The following is a 21,465-nucleotide window of genomic DNA, read 5'->3' on the forward strand; positions in this document are numbered from 1 at the left end:
CTCAAGAGTGAAGGAATACTTGGTTGAACCTTACCAGGGATGATCTGTTCAAAGATGCCTCCAGACACTTGTGTTTGAATTTCTAATTGTAATCTGCAAGTTGCTGAGTGAAGGAGTTACTGAGTAAGGAGTTGGTACTTGTATCGTCATAATTGGAGTCATTTCTAGGGTTTTATTTAAATTTCAACTGGTGAGAGGGAACACAAAGAGTTCCATTTTTTGGGGAAACCTAAACTTTAATGTAATTGCTAGGGAGTCTTTGTTTTGTCTGCGGTTTAATTCCCGCCCTCATGTAAAAGAGATCCAAACATTCCAAAGAACAATGGGGTAAAAAAACGGCTGTTGCATCAAATGTCCTCACTATTGTTTGGAGAGTTTTTAAAAAGAGTAAAATTTTATATTAGTAAGTGTGTTGTACCTTGCTGATGGTACCTATGAAAATTTTAAAGGAATTTAATAGTTTTTTCTAATCTGTATTTACCAAGGCAAACATAAAAATCCGTTCCGTTTTTCCATAGTTGCTGCACTTCCGTCCCTAGCCGTAAGGGAATGACAATTCAAAGATCTTATCTTTATAAACTGGATTATCGGAGGAAGCATATCAGCGGAGTGTGCTATAAAACCACACCGCGGAGGTACTTGAATACTAATGGAATGGCGTTCTTTTATCGCATGCTCAGAATGCTCAATCACTCGGCCAATTTGCAAATAAAGCCGTGAGCTGTGAAACGATATGCACTGCGTAATCGAATCCGCCTGCTGTTTAACGTAAGGTGCCGAAGAGTCCATCCAATTTACCGTTCCATCGTCTGGACTGTGCACTGAATATGAATCGCTCCACGGTTGGCGCTCAAGGAAAAAGGGCAGTGCACTCTGGGAAAATATTCCGCTTTCGAAAACCGAAATTTTTGACCCTCGGCGTGTTAAGTCAGTGCTCATAACACTATTTTTATAGCTCTATTTAATTTCATCAGTGATATTATCCTTAGCGCGAGACGTTTCGACACTAAACATCACTTAAAAAAAGGGGTTTTCCATAATTAGGGCACTCAATCAGTTACCGAAAACTATCACCGCTACATTTCATTAAATGTACTTCTGAAAATTTCAAAGTGACGAGTTTTTTATGAATATACGTATGTGGCCATAAGTACAGTTGTCCAAAGAATAAGTGAAGTAAAAAACTAAGTTTAACTGAAGATCAATCACAAAAATGTCATTCCTGTTTCCACTTTTAGAAAGTCATCCTGGACTGTTGATATCGGAAAAATAATTTGATCTTCATTTTAATGATGAGAGTAGGCATAATCTTACAGGACAATTCAAATGAGCATTCTCAGGGCGCTGAGAAAAAATATGCAATTTCTCTGTGCATTTATGCATAAACACAGAAATCCTGTTCCCTTACTTAACTTGAATGTGACATCTATAAAAAATTCAATGACTACTCCTGTGCTTTCATTTGTGACAGTCGGCAATTTAATATTAAATCACTCAGTCATGGAATTTCATTTCAAAACTAACCAATTATTATAATTAGTTATTTGAAACGAAAGCAGTAGAAATTCATGATTCAAATGAAAACATTGGTTCTCATGCAATTCCTCTTTAAAGAGAATGAAGGCTGCAAATTTTTGACCATCATTCAACCACTTGTTCGATAATCACTCAGTCATGGAATTTCATTTCAAAACTAACCAATTATTATAATTAGTTATTTGAAACGAAAGCAGTAGAAATTCATGATTCAAATGAAAACATTGGTTCTCATGCAATTCCTCTTTAAAGAGAATGAAGGCTGCAAATTTTTGACCATCATTCAACCACTTGTTCGATAATCCCTCTCAGGGAGTCCTCCATCCTCTTCTGTAGTCTCGGTGGTTGTCAATCGAGGCTATCAAGTGCAGGCTATCAATGGCACACGCATTCTGCGGAAATGGGATTATCTGCATGGTTTGAATCAATTGGAGACGAGGGACATCCCGAAAGAAATCAAACTCATTCCAGCCGGTGGGTGACCGCGAGCCGACTATCGCGGAGCAGTGGGGGGTCGGTCGTGATTGGTGGACCGCTGTGGGGAGGAGGATGAGGAGGTGGCCAGAAGTACGCTGCCACGCTGAATGATGACAGGGATAAGAAATTGTTTCAGCGACCGCTTATTTTCTTCAAGTACCCATCCGATTCTTTTCGATTTTTTTAAGGAATCATAATGGCAATTCGAGGATTATGAAAAGAGAGCACTTCTGAATATTGCCTAGCCACATTTGGGGTACAGCCAAACCTAAAGTTTTTCCCATTTTTTTTTTTGCTTTAGTTTTTCCAATGCTCCTCTTGCCTCTCAACTTGATGAGTGTCAGTAATGAGTGCTTGTCATTATATTTTCTCATCCCACTCATTTTCAAAATAAACCCTTCTCTCCAATCTATAAGATGATAGTCGAAAATGCACCAAATTTCCTCGTCGTGATATTTCGATATTAACCAACTAAATAGCTTGATAGCAAATAACATATCATCTCACTATATACTATTATTATATAACTCTTGTTGCAATCAGACAATTGTCCTGGTGGCTATGGTCAAGTCTGAACGGTCACTCATACAATGCGCATGCATACATACACAAGAGGAATAGAAATTATATACAACAATACTTTAAGATTACTAACCGCACCTTTGCCATCACACATGGCCTAGGTTCACACCATACCTACAACTCGCCGTCCATCGCCACACTTCGTCAATAATCACGCACTCTTCAACTTCATATACCGTTCAAAATCACGAGCCGTTCACACATCATTCACTTTTTCCGTAGATCTTCTCATGCCGTCCACATCACGCACAGAACATATTTTTAATTAGTACAAAAGTATAATAATCACCGACCAATAAAAGTTATCACCCAGTGGCTGCTTTACATTTATTCTTAAAACTTCTAAAATTGGATGGAAAGGGCGCAAACAAACCTCCAGGAAGCTGGTTCAAATCAATAATAGTTCTATTTATAAAAGAGTATTTTTTCTTATTTTTTTATTTTCATTTTTTTATTTTAAAACTGTGGCCGTTTTTTCCCTTAAAGTTTGGATTTTGTATATCCTTCCATAAATCTTCCCACACGTCGTCATTTTTAAAAATTCTATGCATCCCGCCTAACCTACTCTTTTTTCTTCTATTTTTCAAACTCTCCCATTTCAGTAAATCAAACATTTCTGTGACACTATATCTTCTTTTGTACCTTTCGAGTGCATATCTTGCTTCCTTTCTTTGAACTTTTTCTATCTTTTTAATTTGTCCCACCTCATATGGATCCCATACTATGAACGAGTGTTCTAGGATAGGGCTAACCAGTACCTTAAATGCTTTTTCTTTTGTGGCTGCGCTACTTCCTTTTAAATTTCTCATTACCCAATGAAGTACTTTAAATGTCTTCCGTGTCCCTTTCTACTTGGGCTCCCCAACCAAGATCCCTAGATAAGTAAACGCCTAAATATTTGCAATGACTGCTGCATGGGATTATTTCTCCAAAGAGGGTGTAAATATCCTTTTGTGAATTCCTTCTATTTGAAAACGTTTATTTGTAACACAGTCACCAAGGCGGTCGACGTCATTCTGAAGTATTACGCGGTTACATACTCTACCCGTCTGCATATAATGCAATTAACAGCAAAGAGTCTTACTCAGAAATGTAATTTTTTTGGTAGATCGATCACGTAAATTAGGAAAAATAATGGCCCAAGAACACTGCCTTGTGGAACTCCAGCTATAACGTTCACCTGTTTTGAAAATGCATCCCCTATTTTCACTTTTTCTAAATACAGTTTATATGTCTATATCTCCGGTTTATTCGAGTATATATGCACATATGTATGTCCGAAAAAAATATATGTATGTATTTATATACACATAGTTGTAGTTTTTAGGGGAGGCGACCGACAGCTGAGGTCATTAGCGCTGTTAGGGATGGACAGGAAAGGATGAAGGGTGGAGAGAAACCCGGCGTCGGCATTAGCCTATTCTAAACGAAAGGCGCCTAGGGGTCCGCAGCTTAACGTCTCATCCGACGGACGGCGTACTCACCCCAAGTGCCTCCTCTCTCCCTCCACAAAGCACCTCTGGGATTCGCACTCGGCCCGCCTGGATGGGAAGCCAGGACGTTAGCCACCACACGATCCCGATTAATGTATGTGTGTAGATAAATATTATATATATATATATATATATATATATATATATATATATATTTACATGCGTGAGTATGTGTGCGTATGCATACATATTTATGTAATATAAACGTGTGTGTGTGTGTGTATATATATATATACACACACACGTTTATATTACATAAATATATATATATATATGTATACACACGCAGATATGCATACATATACGTACGCACACAAGCATGCAAACACATATCAGGTATAAATAGAATTATGGAACCTTCTGACAACCTTCAGGATTAGAAGGATCAATTCGTTAAACCATAGCAAATCTGTTACAGTCCCAAAAACTGTAAAGAGGATGTGCAGTAAATCTGGATCAATAAAAATCCCATGCATGATAAAAATAAGATGCACGCAAACAAAGGGTGCGTCTGGGTTCGTCGTCGGATAAACACGTTAGCCGGGAGACTCGTCGTCGTAATTGCAACTATGAAATCCTCCCTTGGTCCTTCCACCCAGCTGGCCCCGTCCTAATCTGTTCCACGTGCGGGGATATTTCTTCCCCGCATAATCTCGCATCCGAAATCTCTCTCTCCTCTCCCTCTCCATCCCACCCCGGACGGATAAATACATTTTTATTCCCTTCCACCGTCGCATACCGTGAAATAACGTAACCGCTCGAGGGAATGGGAGTGGGCTGGGATGAGGTGGGTCAGAGTGAGGGTGTGGAGGAGAAGGGGGAGGAAGGGCGTGCGAGGGAAGATAAAGAGAGGAGATCCATCAATCACGGGATCGATTGTGTGGCGTAGCCCTCTTTAGCCCCTTCCCTTCATTCCCCAAACCCCCCCCCGTTACCCGCCGAATTTTCCCTTCCGTCCCCGGGTAGGCTTTTTGTTCTCTTCCCTCCTCGGATATTTTATGATGGCACCAGCGAAGCCCGCGCGAAAAATTGGCCAAAACACATTAATTAGTCCGTCCGTGTTATTGATTGCATCCTTACGTTTCAAAAGTATTTGCATATCATTATTTAACTAGCAGGCGCTCACGAGATAGCAAAAAAACCCTCAGATGTCTTAGTAAGTGCCAAATAAATTTAGATATTCACCCCGCAATAGTCAATGCAAGAGTGTAAGCCAATGAATTCATCCCTGTTCCTCGCTGTAATATATATTCTTTGGGAGTAATACTGGTAAACAAATATCAAATGCTATAATTGTTAATTGACTAAGAATTTCAAAGCAAAACTAAAATAATATTCTTGTCGAGCTGAAATCCTCTGCAATTTTGGAGTGGACATTTTGGCGCACAAAAACGCACGATAATTATTTGAAATGTCAAAGACGGAGATGATGATTGAGTGAAATTCCGTGGAGGGAGCAGACGCGTGCATTATTAATACAGCAATTCTCCCGAATATATTTTATGCCTTTGATAAAGCAATTCATAAGCGGAGGTAAATAATTGGATGTTGTATATGTAAATGGCATTGGTCTCTCGAACAGAGCATAGCCCAGAAAGAAAATTGAAGGAAAAAACTATCCCTCCCCTTAAAAGAGATCACTTTCACTTTCCTTTGACAGTGATTTCATATTAAGTCCTGCGTACTAATAAATTGTTGGATATATATAATATTCCCTAGAGTGAGAATATTGTGTAATCCCTTCCAATCCCATTTTAAAGGAAACATCGTAAAATCGAGGAATGTATTCGTAATGCAGAGAGATTTATTACTCCCGCGAAAAACTTATTGATATTAGATACAGTCTCAAAGGTATATGTCTTCGAAGTTGTAGACATTCTTGAGGTTCTTAAATGGAATATGCTATCCCATAGCAAATTATTAAACATTAATTTATATACACGTTCGTTTGTCATGACTTTACTCTATGTGTGTGGACTTCGTGTGGATTTCAGTTCGATTTTTTGTAGTTTTTAGGTGATTGCGTCTGAAAAGTAAAAATTCAGTTGGTAATATTCTCATGTTAATGTATTTTCCATTTTTGAGAATTCATAAAATTAAGGTTCAAATGAGGAATTAAAAATAAAGGACACGAAAATCACCTAAGGTATATAACTTCTGTAATCCAGAGCATATCCGTTTAGTACTCTGTATTCAACTATCCTGAGACTGAAACCCTCCTTTTCTTAATGCAGCAATGATCGCTCAATTACGAGATGTAGTGCTTCAAATAATTTCAAAGCGAATTTTTTCCATGCAAAAGTTGGTAATTTTACTTAGCTTGATATTACATAACTAGGGAAGAAAAGTTCCAAAGTAAGTTACTCGTATTCAAGTAAACTATCTAAGTTATAAAGTAAAATATGTAAGTTATTTGCAAAGAATACAAAATTATAATTAAATTAATGTTCTCCCATAGTTCATAGATCAGTTAACAGATCATAAAAGTAAACTGAGTACACCTTAAATTAATATTAGGCTGAATAATATTCACAGGAAAAGTCAATTATTCCTGCAAAATTGTATGTAAAATTTACAACTAACTCTCATTTCACCCATCATATCAATGAATTGTAACGTGACATAATGTTTAACATCATTTTTTTGCATTTAGGAACTTTCCCTTGAGATACATGCACATGTCGTGAACCGTGAAATGAATTATGAAATAGATGTAAAAAGATAGTCGCATCATTTACCATTTCTGTTAATCGTCTCATTTTACGCGAATGTTTCCCTCCTCGTGTCAATGGCTTTTAAATGTTGGGAATAAAATAAATGGAATTATCGATCCCTTCCCTCTCTTACTAACTACCCACCCGTCGCCCTCAGAAAATTAATTGCCTTGAGTAAAACATTATATTAATTCCTTAATTTCTGTTCTCCCGCCACCCCGCCTTATTAACGGATATCCACTGCTAAGAGTAATAAATAACAATGCGATATACGTCTGGAGGATCCTGGAAAAGTAAAATGGGATTTGGTTGAAATTTGGGTAATAAATGACCGACGCAGAGGAACTCACAAAAAAATTGCATTGTGGACTCTTTAATATCTAGATTTGGTCCTTCTTTGAGAGAAAAATATGTGTATTAATAAAATATTTAACGCTATGTCATTGTGATCGAGAAACCTGAATGAGGCGTTTACACACCTAGGAGTTTACTGTCTAAATTTACAAAGTAGGTTTAGATTGAAATTAGTTGTTTGACGAGAAGTGACACATATCTCAATTGTCAACTATTGTATAGCTCCCGAATGATCTGTAATTCAAATGGTGAGAAAACTTTGATTGCAAAAAGTGATGGCAAAATTGTTTGCAAAAATATTGAAAATTTAAAGAAAGAAAAATGTATTAATTATTCATAGTGATAATTTGGTGTTTAATTATTTGTTTTTATTTAAGAATTACGTTGAAATTAGGCAATTGTCCTGGTGGCAAGTTTTTAAAATGATAATATCTTAAATTTAAGTGAGGGATAAATAAAGCTGCTAAGTAAATGGTTGTTACGACTGAGGGACGCAAACGGAAATTGAAATCATATGTATATGATGGTAGCAAATGAAGGCCTGATGGCATATTTAAAGAGATATTTTGAATCTCTAAATCATGTAAAGGTTTTACTTGGTAGACAAGGTGTCCTTTTGGGGAGCTGGCCTTCGTGAAAGAGAGTTGAGGCAGTGTGTTGGTAATGTTTGAGGAGTAAACATAATGGAAATTGGATAAATCAAGCAACACGAAGAGGAGAGCGGACGAAAGAGTGCTAGATGTGATGAGGGAGGAGATTGCTTTAGGAAATTCATTGAAGGAAAAACGTAGTTGGAGGAGATAGGAGTGGCAGTGGGATATGTAAGGGGGGACCGAAGGGATTACTCTTCAATCAGGAAAAAAGAGACTTGTTTTTGGGGCCATGATAATATAGTTAATCAATGAAGAGGTGACAAAGTAAGTGAAAGTATATTTGAATGTGGATTCGCTTGGAAAGCACAATTCCGAAACGAATCCCTACTTGGCTAAGGCACCCGACGATCCCTAACTACTAGAAGGCATGTGTGGAAATTATTTGCAGTGTGAGCTACCTTCGGTGATGAAGATGTTTTTATCATTTTTCTTGATAGTAGTAATCTGTTCAACATTCACTTCCCTGCTAATCATCACAATATTATATAAAGTCACTATGCACTTATGCTATTGGAGCGCTCTTGTTTTTCCTCCCACGACTGTCCCATTTACCACCCTAGCGAGTCCTGCTTTGCGCTCCATCGGCGATTTCGGGGATTACGATTGAGGACTCCTCCTCCTCCTCTATGCGGCAACCTCTCCACACTAGTCCGTCAGTCGAATGGCCCTCGCGCTGGTCATCGGTGCATCCGACCCGAATATCTCGGATGAAATGACGCCTAAGTTGATGAATATTTTCCTGAGATTGAATTGATTTTCTGGAGTTGTGTTACGCTCAGTTCTGAATCCAGCGATAAATCTCCTTTCGCCCTTTAGCCGCCATGTCCTTAATACAAAGGATTTAATCCATCTCGGATGCTTTGCACGCTGGTAAATCAAATCTATCGGAGATATGCACCATCGATGTCAACGCTTGGATTGGTGGCTGGTCCTCCATTATACCCTCTTCCCCTACTGCACTCGAGTCATTCCTTTCCGCCAGCTTATGGGCATCTCTCCTTTCTGGCACATTTTTAATTTGCTACTCAGCGTATTTTACTGCTGATCAACCTCTCTTTCATGGTATATTTCCCCTGTCAACATGTTACTTAACGAATTAACCTTGAATTGTTTTCATAATCATTATTTTTAATCACTAATTTTATTATCATTATTATTTTATTTTTACACCTTGATGGATTCGCCTCAATAGTGTAATAATATTAGTGTACCGTTCATTTCTTAATAATCATTGCCCCGTAGAACGGACCAGGCTTTGATAGGATGTATGCAATGTTTGTTCAGCTTCTCTAAATGTTAGCATATGAATCACGCACCGTGTCACACTCAACGAAACATTGCCGAAACGTGGAATTCAAATGATTCGGTAATTTTTGTATGAGGTAGCCAAACTTGCACGGAGTAAAGATGTCTGGAAGATGCGGTTGATTGATAATTAGGATATTTCATGCATATTTATAGATATTCGTATTCATAGCTACACTTGTGTTGAGTTTTCACGTAGAATGGTGAAGACGCGATTCAACTGCAACTGAAAGTCGCCAAGGGATCGCATGCTAGTTACTTCTAGGCTATCATCTATGAGGAATTACTAATTACGATTTCACCGTGACATTTCAGAACTCACTTTTTTGAATGAATTGATATACGTATACTTTGAATAATGTGTCTATGTGTTTTGTAATATTTTACTAACAAATCTTGCATTAGGATAAGAGTTGATATTCCGCCTTGTACGTCTACGCATTAATTAACTTCTTATTTTAGTCCGTCCTACTGATTGTTAGTCATGTGAAATCTAAGTTGTTCCCCACGGTATAAGCATGAAACTCACACTCGCTTAAATTTATCTGCGCGTCTCAAGCGAATCCCTAGATTGATTTCCAAGCATCATCAGTGTTTCTGGATCCAGGAATCATATCGCAAATCCGGATTAACACCTCTCCTTATCTTTTATTCTGATACTACTAAATTGCTTGATAAATTCAATTTTATTTAATGCACAATAACGCTAAACAGATGTTCAAACATAAAATCCAAATGCATTGTAACGTGATACGGTGAACTTAAGTTCAACATATTTGCATCGGTACATTCAGCGTGTGGACCAATTAATTTGGCGTGGCATCTTTTCATTTCCATAAATCGAAACTGTGAGACGGCAGAGAAATTCCGAAAAGGACGGGAAACACCGTCACTTAACACCTGAGCTTGAGTTTATTATATTTCATCTCAGAGGCTGCATTTTGCTCCCTCCCTCAACAAACCCCCCACCCTTTTTAACTTTTCCCGTGGCGTATAAAGATGATCCCCGCGTCGTCTCTCTATTCCCGCCACCCCGCTTCGCCCCTGCACCTCCATTGCTCACCCGCCGCACCCTCTTTACACGGAGGCCGGAGGGTGTAGGGAGGGAGTTGGATTGAAATTAACCCATTCCTCCCTACGCCGCTCCGCATCCGCGGAAACTCTTTCTGAAAACTATCTCCGCGTAGGCGCCGGTGGAGGCAGGTAGCGTCACCTTTCTTTCCGTATTTTTTTCACCCGGGTATAGAGTTTCCCTCCGGGCGCAGGCGGTGAAATGAGAGTCCGGGAGGAGGACTTTGCAAGCGGATTGCTGGCGGTGTTGATTAAAAAGTTTTGACTCCTAAACCGCGCCACGTTGGAGCGGCTGGGTGGGATGGGGTCTTGAAGGTGGAAGGAACTTCTTCGGGGGTAGGGGAGGAGGAGATAGCTACTCGGAGAAGGCACGCAGTGTCTTTGAGCCCCCAAACTCCCTCCTTCCCGCAAAAAAACTTCCCCATCCCTCCTGGTGATCTCTCCGAAACTGGTGAAGTTGCGTGGAAACGTATTTCCTCCCCATAATCAGACCGTCGCGTCGCCCATGGTACCGATCTGCGGGCCTGCTTCGGCTCGGCGCGTCCTTCAGATCGGCACGCAGAATACCTTCCGGGTAAAATGTACGAAAAAGGAGCAAGTCAAACCACGTTTATATACGTCCCGGAGCGTCGGTTTGATAAGTGAGCGTAGTTCTAACCTTTTTTACCTAATCCAACGTTGCGCAAAAATTCACACTTTCACGTCGGAGGGAGCCTGTTCTATGTTCCCAACTATGCATGTGGTCTCACGGGAAGTCCTGGTACACGCAGTATTACCGTGTACTATGAATATAATGGGGGGAAAAATAACAACGAAGAAGTATTTGATTTTATAAGGATTAAGAGATAGTTTTTTGGAAAAGTTTGTAAAAGCAAGAAAAAGTTTATCTGAGTGCGTGTAAGGGTTAAGGGAGCAAGAGAGAGGGGGGAGGGATGAGATTCGTTGGGAGAAGCATTTGTGAAATTTGTATGCAGCAGGGCGTTGGAGAAATTGGATAAAACAATAGTGACATCTCCTCTCTACCCCGATACCCCTCTGAATCCTTCAAACAGTTCGGAAATCATAAATTAAAAAAAATCAATTCCACCAGTCCAGGGATCAAATCCAATGAAAACGTCCTTCATCAACCAGTGCTAAAAAACTGAGCCCTCAGTAAGAAATACCCCATCACTCGTTGTGCATCCCACTTCACAATCCCCCACGATCCCAAATCACTCCTGTAGTCCGCTCCCATCCCGTGTTCCCATGAAATGTCTTCTGCAGTCTAACCTTTTAATTCTTCCTATTCTTTTATCCGTATTGGAGAACGTCCAACTTTCCTCTTTCCTCATATAAATAATTAGTATTTTTTCTATCAAATCACTCCCCTGTCCACTTCCCATCATCATGTATTCCACCTGCCACAACCTTCCATTCGACCACTGTTTCTCCCTTTCCATCACAACATCCTTACTGAAAACTTCTGCCATTAGCGAAGTAAGGGCTTGTGAGTTGCTAAACAATTAAGCGGTCGTGGTTTTTTAGCTTCCCGATCTTAACACAGAGAATTGCATTAGGAGAAATCCCTTCCCTCACCCAAACTCACCTGCCCTTGAGCATTCTCCCTTCCTCCTAAACTTGATTTTCTCCTTACAACAAACGCACACAACAACCGCCGAAATAGATAAGCTACCGAGTGTCATTTTTCAAGTTTATACACCATTATGTTTAGTGTTATTTAGTTTATGATTTCTTTCTAGAAATTTAGGTAAATTGTTTTAATTTTATACAGGGCTCATAAGCGGTAAGTTTTACGGAGACTGACACTGTTTCATAAAATCTGGGCTCTAAATAAAACCTATTTTTTTATAGGCACACTATTACCATATAATAAATAATGCACACCCATTAGATTAGCGGTGTGATTCCAGGGATACAACTCAGATTTGATCCAGATATTCTCTGTCCCCAACAGAATTCTCTTACCACTGGGTTTCCACGCCAAGATTTTTAAGTCGGTGTTGAATTTAATTTCCGGAAACTCGTGTGATATTGTAGATTGACGTGGTTAGAAACTCTATCGGGGCTATTTTTCACTTTTTTTTAAAACCAATAGCTCGTAACGCCACCATTAGTCTGGAATGAAATCCAGCCCATTTTCACGGTTTGAGTATGCTAAACCGCATTTGGTTCCCTTCCAACTTTCCAACGATCTCTTCTCATCGCCTTCGACCAGGTACCCAGTAACTTCCGCTCTCCCAATCATTGTGACAACCCGAAACTCCCCCCCTCCCCCACACGTATACCTCCCATTTGAAGCCACGGAGCCCTACCATGCCCGCAGCAAAATGAGAAAGAAATGAAGGTATAAAAATGTCATATTTTGTTGAATTCGTGGAAAGTAGGTTAACGTTCTTAATGAATGCCACCACAGTGTAGTGGTACAACATATGGAGGATAGAGGAGAAGGCCGACTGCTGATCTGAGACAACTGCGATCAAATCTCTTTTTGTCGATGAGCAGTTTAACTTGAACCCAATTTGTGAGGTATTATGACAAAAAAATGTGTAGGAAAACGTACAGCATATGGAGGATAGAGGACCCAATTTGTGAGGTATTATTTTAAAAATTTTCTAGGATAACGTAGGTAATAAAATGTAATCAATATTTCAAATTTACACTGATAATTAGATCTTCTTAGATATCAAATGTAATTGAAATATTTAAAAAATTATCGGAAGTGTTCTGGACCAATATGGTCAATGAAGTATGGGCATAAGGAGAAGAATGACGTTGGGCAAATAAGTTTTTACAGGGAGGAGGGAATCCATGGCACGGACGTTGACAAAGGAGATTAAAAAACGGCTTGTCAAATCTTTCATATGGTACATCATTGTGTACGGTGCAGAAACATAGTAATTGAAGCAATATGATAGACGCAAATTGCAATCTTTTGAAATGTGTGTGTGGAGAAGGATGGAGAAGTTTAAGTGGACAGATAGGAATACTAACGTGGAAGTTCTTAGAGCGGAAGGAGAGAGGATTATTGGGGAAATACAAAGGAGGCAGGATCCAGAGCGTTGTGATTGGGAATGGTATGTTGAAGACTGATTGAGGGGATAATGTTCGGCAAACGAAGATGGGCAGGGAATATGATTGGCATGTTAGATAGATAGTCTTCTTTATGTTGGGGCGAGTTTGAGACAATGGAGTCTCTTCTTCCACCTAACCCCTCGTCACAAATTTACAATATGAAACTTATAAATAAATTGTACAAATTGTACATTTATGGCAATAAAATCAATACAAATAATATCTTAGGACTAACGTACAGTAGCACAATACATCAGTTGTATAGTTAATGAATAACTATAACCCAAAATATACAACATACGTACAATACATATAGTACAAACACTATACATACACATACCAACACATGCAAACAGTACTTGTAAAACAATATTCCTGGTTGTATTTACAATCGCCAATACAAAGTATGATGCTCCTGCGAAAGAAAAAGGAAGGATCTCGAAATCTGTTCACAACTCTATTTTCACGGGTTCGTTTGCGGGGAAATTAGTGATTTGTGAAGTGCGCGCTTGAATGATGGGAGAGATGGCGAATTAGTTCCAACGGATGATAGCTCATTCCAATGGTGACCTGCTCTGACTGCAAATGACTGATTGTATGTAGTTTTTCTGTGATGAGGGGTAACGAGTTTATGATTAACTCTGGTATTTAGTTTATGTACTCTATCAAGGCTATTGAAATCATTGGTAAAATACTGAGGGGTTTCATAATTTAGTATTTGGTAGAGTATGGACGGCATGTGGAGTTTCCTGCGAGGATCAAGAAATAACTAGTCGAGTTTGTTCAAATATTCCGTGATGTGATCAGTAATTTTCAAATTGTAAATGAAGCGTACGTATGAATTAAATGCCCTTTGTAGTTTCAACGACAGTTCGTTAGAAAGTTCTTGGTACGAAATATGGCCATGATCAAAGTGAAGATTAATGAGAGAAGAAACTATCTTCTTTTTTAATGTGATGGGCATAAGATATTGATTGATATTGATACCTTGAAGGTACAAGTTAACTGGTGGAAATATAACAATAGATTTGAGCAGTTTGAGATATCCAATCAGTATTGCTTGCATCTTATGTGAATTTAGGCTAATGAAGTTTTGCATGCTCCATCTTGTTTTTTTATTAAAGTCAGCATTAATTTGTTGTATAGCGAGAGGAAGGTTATTGATTGTGGCACTTAGATATATCTGGACTTCGTCCGCATAGTGGTAATTTTTGTAGTATTGAAGAGATGAAGAAATGTCATTAATGTACAACGAGATTAGAAGTGGGCCCCAGGATTGAGCCCTATGGAACCCCGCGCGTTATATCGAGCCATGAAGAGTAAGTGTCACCATTCACCACTCTTTGTCGGCGACCTGAGAGGTAAGAGGAAATCCACTCCGCTTTCTCCCCCAGCTCTTTAACTCCGCATTCGTCACCACTATTATTCTTTATTGGGTTGTTCCCTTTTCTATATTTGCTATTATTTGTATACCCTTTTTGAAGTAGAGGTATCATTTCCTTTGACGTCATTTCGCATTTTCTATGCTACTTCCATTTTTTAGCATGGACAGTAAATGGGCCGCCACAAATTAAACTAGGAATTGGAAGTGTGACTGAAGGAAACAGGGCGAGTATATTGAAAAGGTGTTTAAACCCGTGAAATGTATGCGTTACCTACCGTAAGTAAAGGATCTCATATTTTGGACACTACCTCGCCCCAACTTGGTTATCAAAATAGTAAATCTAAATGTGTTTCCAGCTCCGTTAAGGATGCCGCCGAAGGACTCGACCACCACCCTACTTCCACGTAATGCGTAAACAGATGGGTATGTAGTTGATACGATGGCCGTTGCTCCACAAGGTTCCTTACAAGCTGGAGCTCAGGTGTAGAGCAGGGGGTGGTGACACATTAGGCATTCAACATGAAGTTTGTACAGGTGTATGCAAATATGTATTTATATCAATTATTTAAATAATTTATAGGATGTTTATAACAGGTACATGAGTTGTACAATTCCTGGTCGCTCGGCTTAGATGATGGCACCTTGAATTTGAACGTTTACGTAAATATTTGAGTTTTCGGTTAAATAATGGGGACATATAGAAATAACGTCTATTTTATCATTTCTTCCCCAAAAAGTCTGTATTTTTACCCAGTTGATAATTCAATCATTCGATCATTATAATGCCGGAGTCGGAAACATCTCATTCAAGAAAGGTATGGGCATACATTTTATGAATCCACCAAAAATTCCGATTTAATTTTAATTAAAGGTTTTCAATCTAGAAATGTTAACTACGGGTTTGGTTTGCCGGCATTCCTTAGCATTCTGCACTTGCAGTAACTTGTCGATGGCAAAGGAAACATTCATCGAGCCTTTTCTCAGGCCATGGGGAAGGTATTTCCATTCGATCGGTCTCTTGTTATCATCCTATCCGTCAAAAACTTGTCATTCCCATCGGACAGTATCGAGAGAGCACGGCAAGGGGCCATCGCCCCATGGCCACCATGGGGTGATGATCCCGTGTTGGTGAGTAATGAATGGCATGAGATTCCATCGAGAGGAGAAAGATCCCTGTTCACCAAGAGTTGGCTACTCAGTCCCCGAGTAAATTAATCTCCGTCTCGACCATCATTTTTGTCACTTCTCTCATTCCTTTCTTCTTCCTTCCTATCTCTGTGAGTCTAATAATACTTTTGAAAGTTCACGTGATAATCTCGGTGAGTATTTAATTCAATTATTCAATAGGGCAATGGGAATATTCACCAGTAGCATACTTTTGAATTATAGTTTTTGTACGAGTAACTATTGATTTATTGGATTTAGAACTTATATTGATCTACTTATATGCATTGATACTTCTAAATAATAAATTATTTCGTTTCCATTGTTTCCCAGGAATTACGGAGTTTTAGAATATTTCGAATGTTGCGTATATCCGAAAATAAGAGATGAATCAGTTGGTGTCACGTCACTTTGGCATAAACCTTGGGTATAAAAAAAGTTGGGCATAAAAAAAGGTTGGGCATGCAAAGAACATGGGTATAGGCTGAGTTCTAAGGATTTTCTGTATCCATATTTATAAATCGAAAGCATTTGCCAATTGTTTTTGGAAAATGTTTTTTTCTACGCCTAAGGTGTAAAAAATTGATGATTTAACCCTTTCCTCGCGGTCAGAATATCCAACCGCCATCACATAAAAGCACACCAAATGACAAATAATGGGATACTATGTTCATCAAAACTAATGAACTGCTTAAATCCCTAGAAAATCCGTAAAAAATTAAATAATGTACATTCCTAGCCTATTACATTTCTAGTTATCTCTACATAAATATGTGACAGAAATAGAAAAAATATTATTCGAGTTTATCCAACTGGATGGGATTTAACAAATCCTCAAATGAAAGTGAATATCAATTCGTAGGCATTGATTCCTTTTGTAAACTTACGCCAGGCCTGTGGCTTCAATTTGCTTCCAATTTCTATCCTTCGGGCGATTCTCCTTTTTCCTCGAAGGGTTTTAATTTTCCTTCTCGCTGGGTAGAAAATTTTAGGATGGTAGATTCAAAGAAATCTATGCTCGAGAGAGATACGATATATAATGAATCTAAAGCCATTTAATCCCTCATTCATTGGAACAATTCTTACACCACATGACAATTCAGCACGGAAAGCAAATTACACAAAACTCTTAATGCGTAATATTACCTTCCTTCACTTATATATACGTTATATATTATGAATATATATAAATACATATATACATAAATGGGTCGCGGTAGTCCTGGGATGGAGCTTTGGACTACTGCCTGGAGGGCCCGGGTTCAATTCCCGGGCAAACCTATCTGGACACCCTCAGCTCCACCCGAGCTAAGTGATTTTTTCAGGTACCAGATCTTCTTGGGCTTAGTACTGGGTGAGCTCTACCATCACCTACCAAACCGACCTTCGGGTTGATTACTGTGTCTATATATATAGGTGCCCAGAGACTTGCCCAGGAATCGAACCCGGGACACTCCGGTTAGTAGACCAACGCTCTACCCCCTGGACTACCGCGACCTACATATATATATATATATATATATATATATATATATATATATATATAAGTACATTACACAGTAACAAACAATATAGAAACACAAAAAAAGGAACACTCACACGTTATTTCTTGATAATTTCGGCGGAATTCTACTCCGTCTTCATCGGAAGATAGAGAAGTAATGACTGCTGGAATAGTAGAGGTGAAGGGTGCGAGAGAAAGAGAAGGGGGCCAGGGGAAGGGGAGAACGGGAGGTGGAGGGGGGCGGAGAGGAATGGTTGGGGAGAGGAAATGGAGAGGAGAGGCTGGAGGGGAGCGGAGATAGGGAAGGAGGGAGAGGGAGGAGGTGGAATTGACACAAAATCGGAAAAGAAAACAATCTGCTCACCGCAATTATTGCAACATCCGAGACCCAGGTTTCAACTCACAAAGTCTTGATCAAGACTCCGCAAGTCGAAAAAAAAAAATATATATATATATATATATATATATATATAGTATATATACACACCTCCCCGGACTACAACCTTGACGTGGTGGAAGGGATTGTGCGTTCCGATGACCCCTAGAGCTCTGCTAGCGGGTCCGTCTTCATCTCTGAGTACTTCCTTCCTCCCTTCAACCTGTCCAACATCCCCATTCTTTCCTACCCTTTCCTCGTTTGCCTAACGTTCTCCTGTTTATTACAATCTTCAACATCCCACTACCGATCGAAACGCCCATCATCCATTTTTCCTGCCTCAATAGGATTTCTTCCAACAAACCCCTGTCCTCGCCCACTATACCCAGCACTTCCTCGTTTGTTTTCCTTTCATTCCATTTCACTTTCTCCAAACCCACATTTCAAAAGCCTCAAATCTACTTCTCTCATCCTGCTTCAGTGACCACATTTCAACGCCGCACATAACTACGCTCCATATCAAAGTTTTAATGAGGCTTTTTTTAACATTCTTACTCAACGTCCCTGCCATCAACTCCCTACTCCTTGTGAAAGCCTCTCTTCCTGGGGATATTCTTCTCCTTACGTCCCTGCTACTTTTACCGTGTTGGGCCAAAACACTTCCGTGATACCTAAATTGTTCTACCTGCTCTAGTTTTTGCCCTCCTGTATTAAAGTTTTGCTTAACCTTTACCTTTCTGGGAAGTCGCATATTTGTTATTAATATTTATTCTCATCCCATATCTATCGCACTGAATTTACAATTAATTCTGCAATGCTTGCAACTCCATGACTGACTGACAAACTAGGCCTAGGTCATCAGCAAACCTAACTGATTTTACGGATTCCCCGCCGACTTTCATACCTATCACTAGTTCTTCCTAAGTCTCTTTGATCATTTCCTCCTCATATACATAGTACAGCACCGGGTATTCGGAGTATGCTTGGGATGGTATATTTCCTGAATTGTGCAAGATTAAGTGGCCCAGGTGGCTTGCGTCCTGAAAATCCGCAATGTAGTAGTAGTTTTGAAGCAGTTGTGTAGTGTCCTGACTGAGTTAAGCCGGAAAAAATATCCCATTCTCTTCAGAAGTGAATCTGCAGTTAAAGCAGTTATTAATCTCTTTGAATTTCTCAATTCATTACGTTGCAAAATTCATGCACCTTAGGCAAATGGTACGAGTCTCAAAAGAGTCACCCGAACACTGAGAATGTGGATGGAACTGAGTAATTTGATTTCGTATCTCCTCTTTCTAAAGTCCCTTGTTTAATCTCTGTACTCTGCTGTGAATAGTTTTTGTCTTTTGGCCTTATTTTAAAAATTGTGATAACAATGCTTCAAATTCGATTTGCATACATGCAAGTAGTCATATCATTCACATGTGGTCTCATCAAACTGCTGGCTCAGTTAGAGAAGCACAATCTTCCCCCATCCTTAGATACAAGTATTCACCCAGAAAAATCAATTTCAGTTTCGAAAAACCTACACGAAATTATGGACGAAAAGAAACGTTTGACGCGTTTAATGGAACTACCTGGGGGGGAAGCATGACTTAATGCTGTGAATAATTAAAAAAACGTGTTGCTTAGATTAATTTTGACTCAGAGGGACTTATTTGGATCCCGCATTACATTGGTAGGCAAGATCATGATCGCAAATTAAGGGAAATATACTGCCGAATAATTGCATACCTTTAAGCAATCCTTTCTCCCTAATAAAATCCTTTGTAAAAATTGTAGAAAATTATTTTACATGCTATTCAAATACTAGGACACGAAATGTCTAATTTCCCCTCATGAAAACGCTAAATATGTAATCGCCGATAACCGTACTCCTACGAATACACGCCATATTGACGTTTTTCAGGGTAATGCGTATGTTTACTGTTAGGTTTATTTGTGGATTATACGGTTGGAATATTTATTCAGCCTTGTATTGCATCGTATTAAGTCTCAGTTTTTGCCCCCACGCTCGGGTGAAGGACGCCCCAACTACATTCATCCCGCGCCAATAGAAGCGCCATTCCCCTCTCCGCTCGTAAGCCTAAAAGAATCCCTCCCTGCCTGAGTTCCTGACCCTCCTTCCCCACCCTCCCTCCTCAACCCAAACTAACCCTAACCCACTCCCTTCACAACGCCGTCGCAAAAACCGCCTCCTCCCCAAATAATCCGGGGAGATTCCTCCTTTTGACCCCCCGCCACATCTGACTCCCCGGTGGCGTCTCTCTCTCCTTCCCCGCCCCTTCCTCCTCTCCGGCCGGCAACCTTTTGACCCCGAAGGCGGGCTCTTTAGTGGCTGACAAAACACCGCCACCTACCTATCTCCCACCCCTCCTCCCACTTCCAAATCCCCAGCCCCTCGCTGCCGATTGCTTCGGGAAAATCCATCGCTAAAAGTCTTGCGTTTGGGGCGCGTTGTTTTATCCCTGTGCGAGGAAGACTTTCCCTTTCACAGCCGAAGGATCGTCAACCTCCCACCGAACCACCTCCCCTCATCCCACCGACAAACAACGCCCCTCCGAACCCTTCCCTCCTCCCCTCTCCCGCGCCGTCAATCGCACCCCCTCGACATCCCTCACCTAGCTTTAAGGTCGTATCTGTTTCCCGGAATCCACGGGAAAACTTTTTCCCTCTTTCCCCCCTCCTCCCCGATCCCTCCCCGCGAGCCAAAACTCACCTCCAGCGGATATCTAAGCCGAAAGCCTTCTCCTCGGAATGGAATGAAGCAAAGCAGCCATCCATCCATCCATCCCTTTTCTTCTCTCCTCCCCCGGTCCCCATCTCCGCACCCCTGTTCCTTCAATCTTTCCTCTCCCAACCCCCCCCCCAATCGGAAGGAGGGATGGACCCCCGCGCCCTTACCCCTCCTTCCACCCCACTCTCTCTCTTCACAACCGCCCATCCAATTTGCAGAGCGCTCCCGACTCACCAGTCCTCCAGTTTGGGAGCCGCGCCCCGGGCGGGGGTCATCGCAAGGACGGCTAAGGGCCGTGGGTGAGTTCATTCCGAGATCGTCGGTCCTAAAACTGCGCGTGCCCATTTCCGCTCACCGAGGGAGGGACCGTCACCCCGTTGCTGCACCTGCCCCGCTCCTCCGTTCCTTGACGTGTTCGACGCTATGAGACGATTTGATCATCCTTGTCGATGTCGTGAGGCGAGAGAGAGTTATTTGATAAGGGGATCAGTTATTTGATTAAGATCATTTCACTCTATACTCATTTCAGTAGTGAAAGCTGTAATTGAAATATCGGATGCGAACTTGCTAGGTCTCAGACGAAGCCTTTTAAATGGTCCAACTCTATTTCCGCCTTGGGATTTTTACGCATGCGCAAATTCTTTTGTTTTCGTTGATGCTAGTGTTTACTTGAATCCAAATCAGATTTAGTGGTCGTCATGGCAGATTCCAGCCATAGTTCCGTCGATGACATTGCTGTCTTATTGGATGTAGTGCTGCTCATTGCCATACGGAAAGGGAAATTTGGTAAAAGAGTTCAAATGCGTGGACTTGTAACGTTTATTCCGGGGCAAGAATCATTAGCCTCTCGAAACGTCCCTTCTCATCTGTGATTGGAATTTGGATTCAAGAGTCGAATAAGTATCGTATTTATTTTTTCGGTATTTGAAATAGAATTGAAATTATGTATATATTGCAAATCCCCCTTTTAAACGATACAATTTTACTAAGTATTCTGAGTTCAGTACTGATGTAAGGATCGTATGATACGACCATTAGACGTTCTG

General features: G+C 40.3%; 1 protein-coding gene across 1 annotated transcript in view; it reads left to right on the forward strand.

Moving 5' to 3' along the window:
- LOC139698710 (insulin-like growth factor-binding protein complex acid labile subunit) overlaps positions 1-21,465 on the forward strand; it is a 1,245,847-nt gene that overhangs the window by 844,429 nt on the left and 379,953 nt on the right. The gene's annotated exons all lie outside the window — the stretch shown is intronic.

The sequence above is a fragment of the Hetaerina americana genome, unplaced genomic scaffold (genome assembly GCF_022747635.1).
Source record: "Hetaerina americana unplaced genomic scaffold, ioHetAmer1.1.p SCAF_9, whole genome shotgun sequence".
NCBI lineage: Eukaryota > Metazoa > Arthropoda > Insecta > Odonata > Calopterygidae > Hetaerina > Hetaerina americana.